Below are 10208 nucleotides of genomic sequence, written 5' to 3' on the forward strand. Positions count from 1 at the left end.
TGAAGGGCAGCACTGTCCTACACTACCCCCTCTGTTTCCTCAGCAGATCTCTCTCTCAGCCTGGTTACCTGCCCATGCTCTGCCTCCTTAGGTCTGGATCACTGTGAATACAAGAAGAGGACAAACAAGCTTGTTATTGATGTGCTTTGGCATTGCTCCGTTTATTATTGATGAGGAGTGTCAGCCAGGGCCTGCTGTCCATTTCCCCTGCTCTAAAGTGTTAATATCAATTATTAAAAATACTCTGAGGCACGAAATATGGGGCATAAAAACACTTGCCCATGAGTGATGGGCACACAGCTGGGATACAGCTCCACCCAAGCTGCATCCTTCCTGTGACAGCTCAGGGCTGGCACTGGCTGCTCACCCCAGAGGCAGCAGCCCCTGCCGTGCCAGCTCCTTCCCCTGCCAAGGCACAGGGCTGGCAGCAGGTGCCAGCTCGGGTGCTCTCTGGAAGCAAGAAGCTGCATCTTGCAGTCAGAGCTCTGCAAAACGGCCTGAAGAGGCAACATCAGACACGGCCAGCAGCAAAGAAACACCCCAACAAAACAAAGGGTACCGGTGTCTTTCCAAGGGGCGCGCTGCTCCGCTGAAGAGGGCATTGCGTGGTCTGAACCAGAAGGTCTCCTCTCAGTCTTATGTCACTGCAGACCCCTCATTCTAAAGTCCCTCAGCTCCCAGCAGCCCAGGGAACAGCTCCTGGTTACACAGGGAAATGCTGCACGTGCAGGAAGGCAAGAGGGGCACACGGAAAGGAAAAAAAAAATAAGTGCCCCTGCTTAATCATTCAGCATCTCAGCTACTCCTCCTCCAGGAGAGGAGGGTCCTTGGGGCTGGAGTACACACTCCAGGGAAGAAGAGGGCCAGATCCTCCCTGTGCTGCAGGAAGCCTTGGGAGCCCCAGCATCTGATTCCAGCTCAGCCATTTCAAGCCATCAGTTCAGCCTGCTGGCTCCCAGGTCCCCGACAACCCATTTGCTGTTTTATCCTGGGGACTGTTTCCACGCAGGCAGGAGATGCACAAACCCTGCAGCTCAGCCTTTGCCACCTCCTGTCCTCCAGGGCTAGTGGCCCACTTCTTCCACCCTCGCCAGCCTAGCCATGCCCCCATTTCACACGCAGAACCACGTATTCCCATTCCTTAAGGGCTCCTGGGACTTGCACCCCATCAGGGGAAGGAAGAATCCCCTTGTCTGCTGCAGAACCACAACATGGACCCTTCCAGCAAAAAGGCAGGTTACTGAACTCAGCATCCTAAAACTGGCACCCCTGGGGGCCATGCAGTGGTGGGCCAGGGGGTGCACAGAGCTGGAGGTCCCTTCCCTGTCACTGAAAGTCCAGAGTCAGCAGGAAGCACAAGCTGGAGGAGAGCCACAGCCCACATGGACCAGTCCAGCATGCCTGGAAGTGCAAGGCCTCAAAAAGAGCCCGAAGAGGTGAAGGACACCAAAGCCAGGCTTGCAGCAGCCCCACCAGCTTCATGGCAGAGCAGCCCTCACCCCATGAGACAAAGTGGGGCTGTCACACAATTGAGGTGTTTTGACAAGCATCCCTTGCCTATTCAGAAAACAGTTCTTGAAGCTGCATGCTTGAAGCAGAGTTTTCCCTCCCTCCCTCCCTCTCTCCCCCACCTCCTTCTCTCAGGGGATGGCAGGCGAGGAGCAAAGCTGGGTTTATTCATCCCCTCTCCATTGATGGGGTGTGTGTGTCACCAACTGCACGTGTGTGGGAGGTGCAAGTGTGTCTCACCAGCAAATCACCAGCCCCTCAGCTTAACAACACCTCAGGGGGATGCAGGCTCTCTTCCCCTTTTCAAAATAAAAAACAGGAGAGGAAATAAATGTTCCAACAATATAAACAACAAAAAAAAATAATAAGGGGGAGGGGGGTGGAAGCCAAACCTCCACAGCAGGAGGCAAAGGGAAAAAACAACGCCTGGAAAATAAACATGATCTCATTCTCTTTTGCACAAGGCAGAAGAGAGAAGATGTCGAGGATGACAGCAGATGGCAAGGACCCTGGACCACAGAATCACAGAATGGTTTGTGTTGGAAGGGGCCTTCAACCATCATCCAACCCCACTGCAGTGAACAGGAACATCTTCAACCAGATCAGGTCACCCAGAACCCCATCCAACCTGACCCTGAATGTTTCCAGGGATGGGGCTTCTACCACATGTCTGTGCAACCAGCACAGGACAGAGCAGCCAGGTTGTACCAGCTCCAGGGAAGGCCAGGGTCACCACTCTAGCAAGGGCTACATGCAGCCAGAGTACCAACCACCAAATCCCAGAAAGCTGGGCAAGGCAGCACTCACAACGTAAAGAAGCCACGTGGCCAGCACTGATCATTTCCATGAGCACCTCTGCATTTTGGGAGCTCTTTTTAGAAGGCTTGAAAGCTCAAGATGGACACCTGGAGAGAGCCTGAACCAAGAGCTGCACAATTTCACTCCTGGCAGCCCCCACGGGCTCAGCTTCTGCAAACCCAACTGCCCAGCTCCGACAGCCACCACCAGTGGCTCCTGCAGGCACCTCCAGTTGCAGACTTTCCACCACATCCCCGCTGCATGCTTGCTCTCTGATATTTTTATCCCCTGGAGAGCTGAGACAATAGCCCTGGTGTGCTGATCAGGCAGACACAGAAGTAGCCTTTCATCAGAGAGGAGGCATTTTGCTTGCTCAGTGGCTCAGAGCAGCCCCGGCAGATCCACAGCAACCCTTGGAGCCCAAGGCTGTACCAGCTGCTGGGGAGGCCCTGCTGGCTGATCAGGGGGCTTATAAAACCCACACCAAAAAAATAAAAAATGCAACAGAGGTCAGCCATCCACCTTCTGATGAAGGACTCAAACGTTCAAGTGCCTAACACCACCAGAGGTGGGACACAGAGTGGATGACAGCAGACCCCTCCGACAGGGAAGAAGAACCTGGCTTCCATGTAACAGGAAGACTCCTTCATAGCAGCACCATTTCTAGACAAGGAGGGACAGAGCTTTTACATCCTTAAGATGAGGAGCAGGCAGGAGCCCCTTCATCCCGTTATAATAAACTTCCCTATAGCCCAGAGTTTTGGGACACCCAGCTCCAGGAAACCCAAGTCCCTTTGAGAACCACAGAATCCTCTCGGTTGGAAAAGACCTTTCAGATCACCAGGTCCAACCATTAACCCAGCACTGCCAAGGCCACCACTGACCCACGTCCCCAAACACCACATCCACACAGTTTTGAAGTCCCTCCAGGGATGGGGGCTCCACCCCTGCCCTAGGCAAGGTGCTGCCAACTCCTCTGCCACGAGCTGCCTGTGCTGAGGAGGAGCCCACGTCCCAGCAGGCTGAAGATGTTTTTCTGAATGCATCCCCGTTGATAATGAGACATTACTCACAAGCTGGAGGATAAAACAGAATAATAGCATCTATCAGTGTTAGTCATGTTTTAAATGCTTACCTTTCAGAGCAGCATGGGATTTGATAGGATAATCTTCTGATAGACATGTAGGAAGCTTTCATTGAGGGACACAGCTCTGCTGGCAAATGACAGCTTGCTGCTCTTTGTGCTGCTACACTCAGTGTTCCTGTTGAGGAGGCTGGAACTCAGAGAGGGGGGTGTCCACAGCCCCTTAAAAATAGGCTCAGAGCAAAATAACAGGTTGGGGGAGTTTGGTTCCACAATTCTTTTGCCTCTTGACGCCAGGCCATACCTGACCACAAGGGCTTTTTCTTCCTTTTCCTCAACTGTTTGACTCCAACATGCTCAGGGGATGACTTCCCCTGCCCAAACAAACTCTGCATTGCTGAAGGAGACATGCCAGTTCAGAGAAATACACTCATTTTTTTGCACAGGTGGAATCAGGCCTCAGACTTCTGTGAGTGAGGAATGCCTCAGCCTCTGGCAAGCACTGCTTTGGGATGCCCTACCAGAAGGTGCTGGGGATCTCAGAAGGAAGCCAGTTAGGCCAGGAGAATGAAGTTTTGTCTCAAACCCCAGAAGGCATCCGTTTTGACCATTCCCTTGACAAAAAGCAGAAGCCTGCTTGCTGGGAAGGCCCAGCTCTGAAGCATCCCACCCGAGGGCTGCTCTTCTGGGGAGCCCAGCACGACCAGCCCAGCACGACCAGCCCAGCAGCCATCCTGCTGGCACTCTGCTTCAGAAAATTCCCTGCAGGATTTCAGCTTTGTGAACAACTCTACCTTTTTTTTTTTCCCCAGCCACGTCTGAGGCACAGTAAAATCTATCAAGCAGTCTTTCCTGTACGCTTAAGGAGATGGAGAGGAAAATTTGGCTCCCAGTCAGATGCTCTTCACCAATTTCAGCAGTGGCAGGACACAAGGGAACAGCAGTTTTGCAGAGCAGTGATGCTCCTTGTAGCCTCCTGCTGATCTGAGAAAGGCTTCTGTGATACCTTAACAAAACAGAGGAGGTGGGAGAAGGGCCCAAAGCCTCCTGCCCTGCCCCAAGGAAGACCCCTGTAACCAGGCTCACCAGCAATAAGGGTGTTTTGTTCTTGGTGGCTGCCAGTCTCACCCCACAGTCACAGCCTGTGGAGAAGGTCAGCCAGCTCCCCACCCTTCAGATGGAGGATGCAAAAATTTTCCAGCTCTGTCAGAAAACACAGGCAGCCTCCAAGAAATCCAAAACCCACTACGTGCCCTCACCCAGGGGCTTATTGTTAAACAAAAAAAAGAAAAAGATAGAGAAAAGTAAAAAGAGGAAAGAAAGAGCTGTGGAAGGATGCTGCAGCTCACCCAGGCTCACACGGTGGGCACTGATGTCCTCAGTAAGTGAAGCAAGAGGTTGAGGTTTGGGAGCCTCTCAAGGCTCAAGAGAGGGATTAAATAAATCCCCTCTTCACGTGGTGGACCTGCAAGCCCAGGGAGTGACTCTGGTTCCTTCTGATGGCCCCTCACATCACCCCAAAAAGGGAAAGAGTTCAGCTTTCCCATGGCAGTGCTGCACCTGCTAAACACCAACATTTGGAATAGCAAAACCACAAATCTCCCTCCCCTCTTCTTTCAGATCCAGATAGAGAAGGAATTAGGAAAACCAACAGCCAGTTGATGTGACAGAGCTCTCGACAGGAGATGTCCCCTGCACACCTCTCCAGGACCCACTGATGTGACCAGCAAATCAGGGCTGCAGACCCTGGTTCCTGCTGCAGAGAGGAGGTGGGAGAGCAACAACTTCCCCTTTAAACTAAATTGAGGTGAAAAAAAACAGAGAGAGAGTATCCTGCACGTTTTCAAGCATGAGACTCCCATACAAATGGTCCCTGCAATGTTTAAACCATTTGGGCTCCTTCCTTATGCTGTTTCTAAGTTTGAAGAATGCCTGCTGGGTATGATTAATATTCCTCCTCCTACACTGCCCCGTTACTCCTGACAGCAAGAATTAAAACAGGAGCTTCTCTTCATTCAACCCCAACCCACAGGAACATGGTTACATGGAGAAAGCTGGTAATCATAATAATAATTTTAAAAAAAAACAATCAAGAGGAAGGTTTGTAGATCTGCTGCATTTACAGCCAGGAGAGGTGTAGCTCTCATTCAGCATCCCTGACAGATGAAAGATCTCTCACCTCCTCCTGATGGGAGGCTTGGCATGAGCACTGCTCAGCCAGGTTTGGGGGGAAGGTGCAGCATGAGGGACCTTAATTCAGGTCCCTCTCGTGGCAGGGGTGCCTGGGGGATCACTGCAGCCTTGCTTGCACCAGGAGATGTTGCTATGGGCACTGCTGCCTAGGAGCAGCCAACAAGAGAGGGAATAGAGATGCTGTCCCAGAGCCTTCAGCATTCAGCTTCTTGTGAAGCTGCACGTGTCTCTCCCCTCCTCTTCCCTCTTCTCGTGTGTTCCAAGATACCTCTCACCATTGAGTAAAGTTTTACCCTTAATCAAAACACTGTCAGCAGATGTGTGAAGAGATGTTTCACAACGGGAGGGGGAGAGGGTGCTGCAGCTCAAAAATAAACCATTCCTCTGAGCATTCCCAACTCAGCCCAGCTCTGCATACGTCCCCATAAGTGCCATCTGATGGGGTGAGCTGCAAAGACATTGAAAAGCCCTTCAGGAGGAGCCCTTGCCTATGACCCAGAGCTGGGTGTTTTCCCCATAACACAGCAAGTCAACCTGTATCACCCTTGTAAAAGCTGCTGCTGGTGGGACCAAACCCACCACAAACCCATTTCAGGGCATGGAGCCACGTTAGCAAGTTGTCAAAACCCACAAAGGAGGAAGGAGCCTGTCCAAAGCTCTGCCAACCTCTCATCATACTGAGAGGAGATGTAGCAGCCCTGCCACCTCTCAGGTCCAAACAGTGTTTTCCAGCATCAATCTCAGAAGGCAGAGTATGTAGCCACCAGAGCACAATCCACCCCACTGAACAACAGGGTCCTGGGACATTCCACCTCAAAGACATGGAAAAACCTTCAAAGACTTTTCAAGGTTGCACAGCATCCTAAAACAGAGCATTAAAGGCATCAAACAGCTCCAGAACTCACAGTATGGACCTGTCCTGCCAATAGCAAAAGCTAAACCAAAGGCAGCCGGAGGGATTAGCCAGAGCAACCCATAACTTGATCTGCTGTGAGGACCCATGTCTCTCACAGAAGGATCTCTCAGACTCTGCAGGAGTCTTCTCCAAGGTGCAGATAGGGCTGCAAGCTGTGTTGGCCCTCCTGACTTGGGACTACATCCTGACACAATGAAGTCAATGACAAAGTACCAGGTCTGCTGTTAGGACACCTGGTGCAAGTGGACAACCATCTGGATCCAAGGGCAGCATTCCAGGCTCACTTCTCTGCTGCTTTTGCTTGGCCTGTAGGTTGCATGGATCCAGGGGAGAGCAAAGCAAACCTAACCTCACACCTCCTTTCCCTTGGAACAGGCATCTTCTGGCTGAGAACACACTTGAAGCCACCTGGGCCTACTGGGCTCACACAGGCACTTGGAGATACCTTCAGCATCAAACCCAGCTGGGTCATACCCTGACTTGGGCCATCTCACACCTTGACTTTGGAAGAAGCTCAGGTGGGAAGACAAACACAAATTGCACCCTCCAAGGGAAGCATCATACTGTTGGGTGGGGCTTGGAGCAGCCTGGGCTGGTGGGAGGTGTCCCTGCCCACGCAGGGGGGTTGAAACTAGATGATGTTTAAGGTCCCTTCCAACCCAAACCAGTCTGGGATTTGACCCATCTGGGGTGCATCAGCACCCAAGGGACACATGCCAGAGCTGAGCTGAGGATGCTACAGTGGGCTTTCCCACTCCCTCCATACCCCGTGTAAAACTGGATGAGCACTTTGAAAAGCTTTGAAAGCCCCCATGGTTGACACCACAGGGCACAAGCCTCCCTGCAGAGAAAGGCCAGGGCAGAACGTGGCAGGACTGCAACTGGGCTGGGAAGAGGAGACACCCCAGCTCCATCACCGCCACGACTGGATGTCCTCAAACTCCACAGGTCTGCTGCCACACAAATAAGGTTAATTGCTGCCTCACAGAAAGCATCTTCAAAGGGCAGGTGTAAAAAGGGGAAGAGACAGTGAGGAACAACTACGTTCCTCTTTAATGAGGATTAAGAACAAAATGGAGTCAATTAAGTCTGGCTCTGGTGACGTTCATCCAAGTACATGAAGAGTGGTAGGAGTTGAAGCAAGACAAGTTGCCTGAACTCTGTGGGCAGGAATTTTACTTTTTTTTTTTCTAAATTATTTTTTCATGATGCATTTCAGTTCTTCCCCCCCCCCCCTCTGTCACTGGTAGGTTCAAAGGACATGTGGGACAGATTCAACTCAACAGTTTGTAAACAGCTGACGTGGGAGGGAGAGGGCGCTTCAGTTATTGGAATTGTTTTCATTCAAAAAAAATTTGGTAAATTAATTCCTCCCCCAACTGCCTGCTATAAACACCACAGAGCCATGTTCCTCCTCTTCAAATGGCTCACGCAGACAGATGTGCCTTCTGTTCTTTTGCAAACATCAAGGCTGCCTCGCTCGCTGTGTAAATGTCAAGGTGCTAATTAGTTGTAACGGGAGTCAGGCGAGGACAAGCCCCAGCACAGGGCAGGACTCACTGCCAGCTTTCAAATGGCTCCTTCAACTGGTCACTGAACCACCAGCAGGAACAGGAGGAGGTATCTGGGTCTGACAGCACATGGGGGCTCAGCAGGGGAGCCCCCTGCCCCACACATGCCCAGAGAGGGCATCCCCAGGCTTGGGCAGGAAGAGAGAGGAGCCTGGAGGAGGGAGGAATACACTGGTCTGACACACAGGCTTGCCCCTGAGTTTATAATCTGGTTTTCTTGCAGTAAACACCAGTCCCTTGTTCTCCAGGGTGGCACTGACAAATTAGATGCTTCCTTCTCACCCCTTGCCAGCTTCAACTCAGAAGTCAGAGGGTTGTTATATCCATCACATTTCCATCAATACCTTATGATTGCCATTCCCCCCCCCCCTTCACCACAGAGTAACATTTTAAGCCTCAGGACAGAAATGCCACTTAAGTCCTCTTTGTTTTGACAGTACCTGTTGACCATTTAATTGCATGGTAATTACCATGTAGCACCAGGGTAATTACATGGTAAATACCATTTCACTGCAAGTGAATGCTCCTCTCTTCCTACCTGTGATGCAGGCCATGGCAATTCCTCCTGGCTCTGCCACATGTGACTGCAGTCATTTACTACAGCCCATAATTATCAAGCCGTTACAGGGTGTTTGCCTGGTGTGCCTCAAATTACCATTTAGGAAAAAAAATGAAAGCAGATGTGGCACCAGAAAGGCGCCCAGTTACAAAGCAACATCCCTGCAGAACAGCACCCACCACTGCTCCCTCCCCACTGTAGCTGCAGAGGAAGGTTAGGAGCAGGCTGACAGATGGAGGAGGTTGGTGGCGAGCAGAAAAAACCCTGCTCAATTTGGCAAGTGCTTCCAGGTGCCAAAAGGAAAAGCCAGGGCATGTTGCCTCAGCAGCAACCAGCTCAGTTTCCATCACAAGCTGGGGAAGTTGATAACCCTCCCTCCTCCACGTGCTCCCTCCCTGCCCTCTGCTCAGCGCTCACGTGCATCCGAAACGGGGTCATACCTGCTGGTACAGCCACTCTGGGGTGGATCCTGCACACCTGGGGGGGGTAGAAGGGACTCTTTTGCTACACCCACCCACCCTGCAGTCTCAGGACCCCAGCTGGCCAGCTCAGCTGGGCCACAACCTCCCAGTTGCCATATAATTCATGGAATCATAACTTTGCTGCTAGCCATCCAACCCTGGCAGCAAGACCTGAGCAGCTTCGTGGTGGCTGCCACCCCGTGCTCCCACCAAGGCTTCACTGGGGGTTGCAGCAGGGATGCTCTGATCCTTGTTACTCAGGCTGGTTCTTCACCTGATGAAGAATAATGAACCCCAACCAGAACACAGGTCCCTTTCCAGCAGGCATCAGAGCTCTTCTTTCCCAGACTGGTAGGAGCGAGAAGTAATTAAATGTTATTTCTCACTATTTATTGCTTCCCCTGCCTCTGTGAGCAGCTGCCTCCCAGCTCTCACTCGCATGTGGAGCTTGCTGGAAGCATCCCTGGGTTGCCCTTTCTGCTCTTCAGCAAGCTGGCTTTCCCAAAGGCTCCCTTCTGCACTTCCCTGCAGGAGACGGAGAAAGTTCTGCCTCCTCCGCCGCCTCATAATCCTTTATTCAAACATCCAGATCATTTAAACATAAGCAGGGATTTCATGCCGGGTTTTGGAACGCAAGAGGCTCGAGAGTACTAAATTCCACTGGTTTATCTTTAGCATGCTAAGTCCTAACACCCTCCTGCACAGAAATAGAGCAGCAATGCTGAGCCCTGGAGGAGCCATTGCTCTTCCAGCCCGGAGACAGAGCTCCACACCCTCTGCCAAGCGGGGAGATGCAGGCGAGCACTGCCCACCCCCTGGAAGCCAAGTGAGGAGCATCCACAAAAAAACCCCACAGAATTATTCTGGTTGGAAAAGAGCTTTAAGGCTGAGTCAAATCATGACCTGACTCTATCAACAATCAACCAAACTCTGCCGAGTCTGGTGTTTATGCCATGTCCCTCAGCACCACATCTGCACATCTTTGAAATGCTTCCAGGGATGGGGACTCAACCACCTCCCTTGGCAGCCTGGGCCAGGGCCTGACAACCCTTTCAGTGAAGAAGTTTCTTCTGCTATCCAACCTAAACCTCCCCAGCACAACTTGAGAACATTTTCT

The sequence above is a fragment of the Apus apus genome, chromosome 6, assembly GCF_020740795.1.
Source record: "Apus apus isolate bApuApu2 chromosome 6, bApuApu2.pri.cur, whole genome shotgun sequence".
NCBI classification, from domain to species: Eukaryota; Metazoa; Chordata; class Aves; order Apodiformes; family Apodidae; genus Apus; species Apus apus.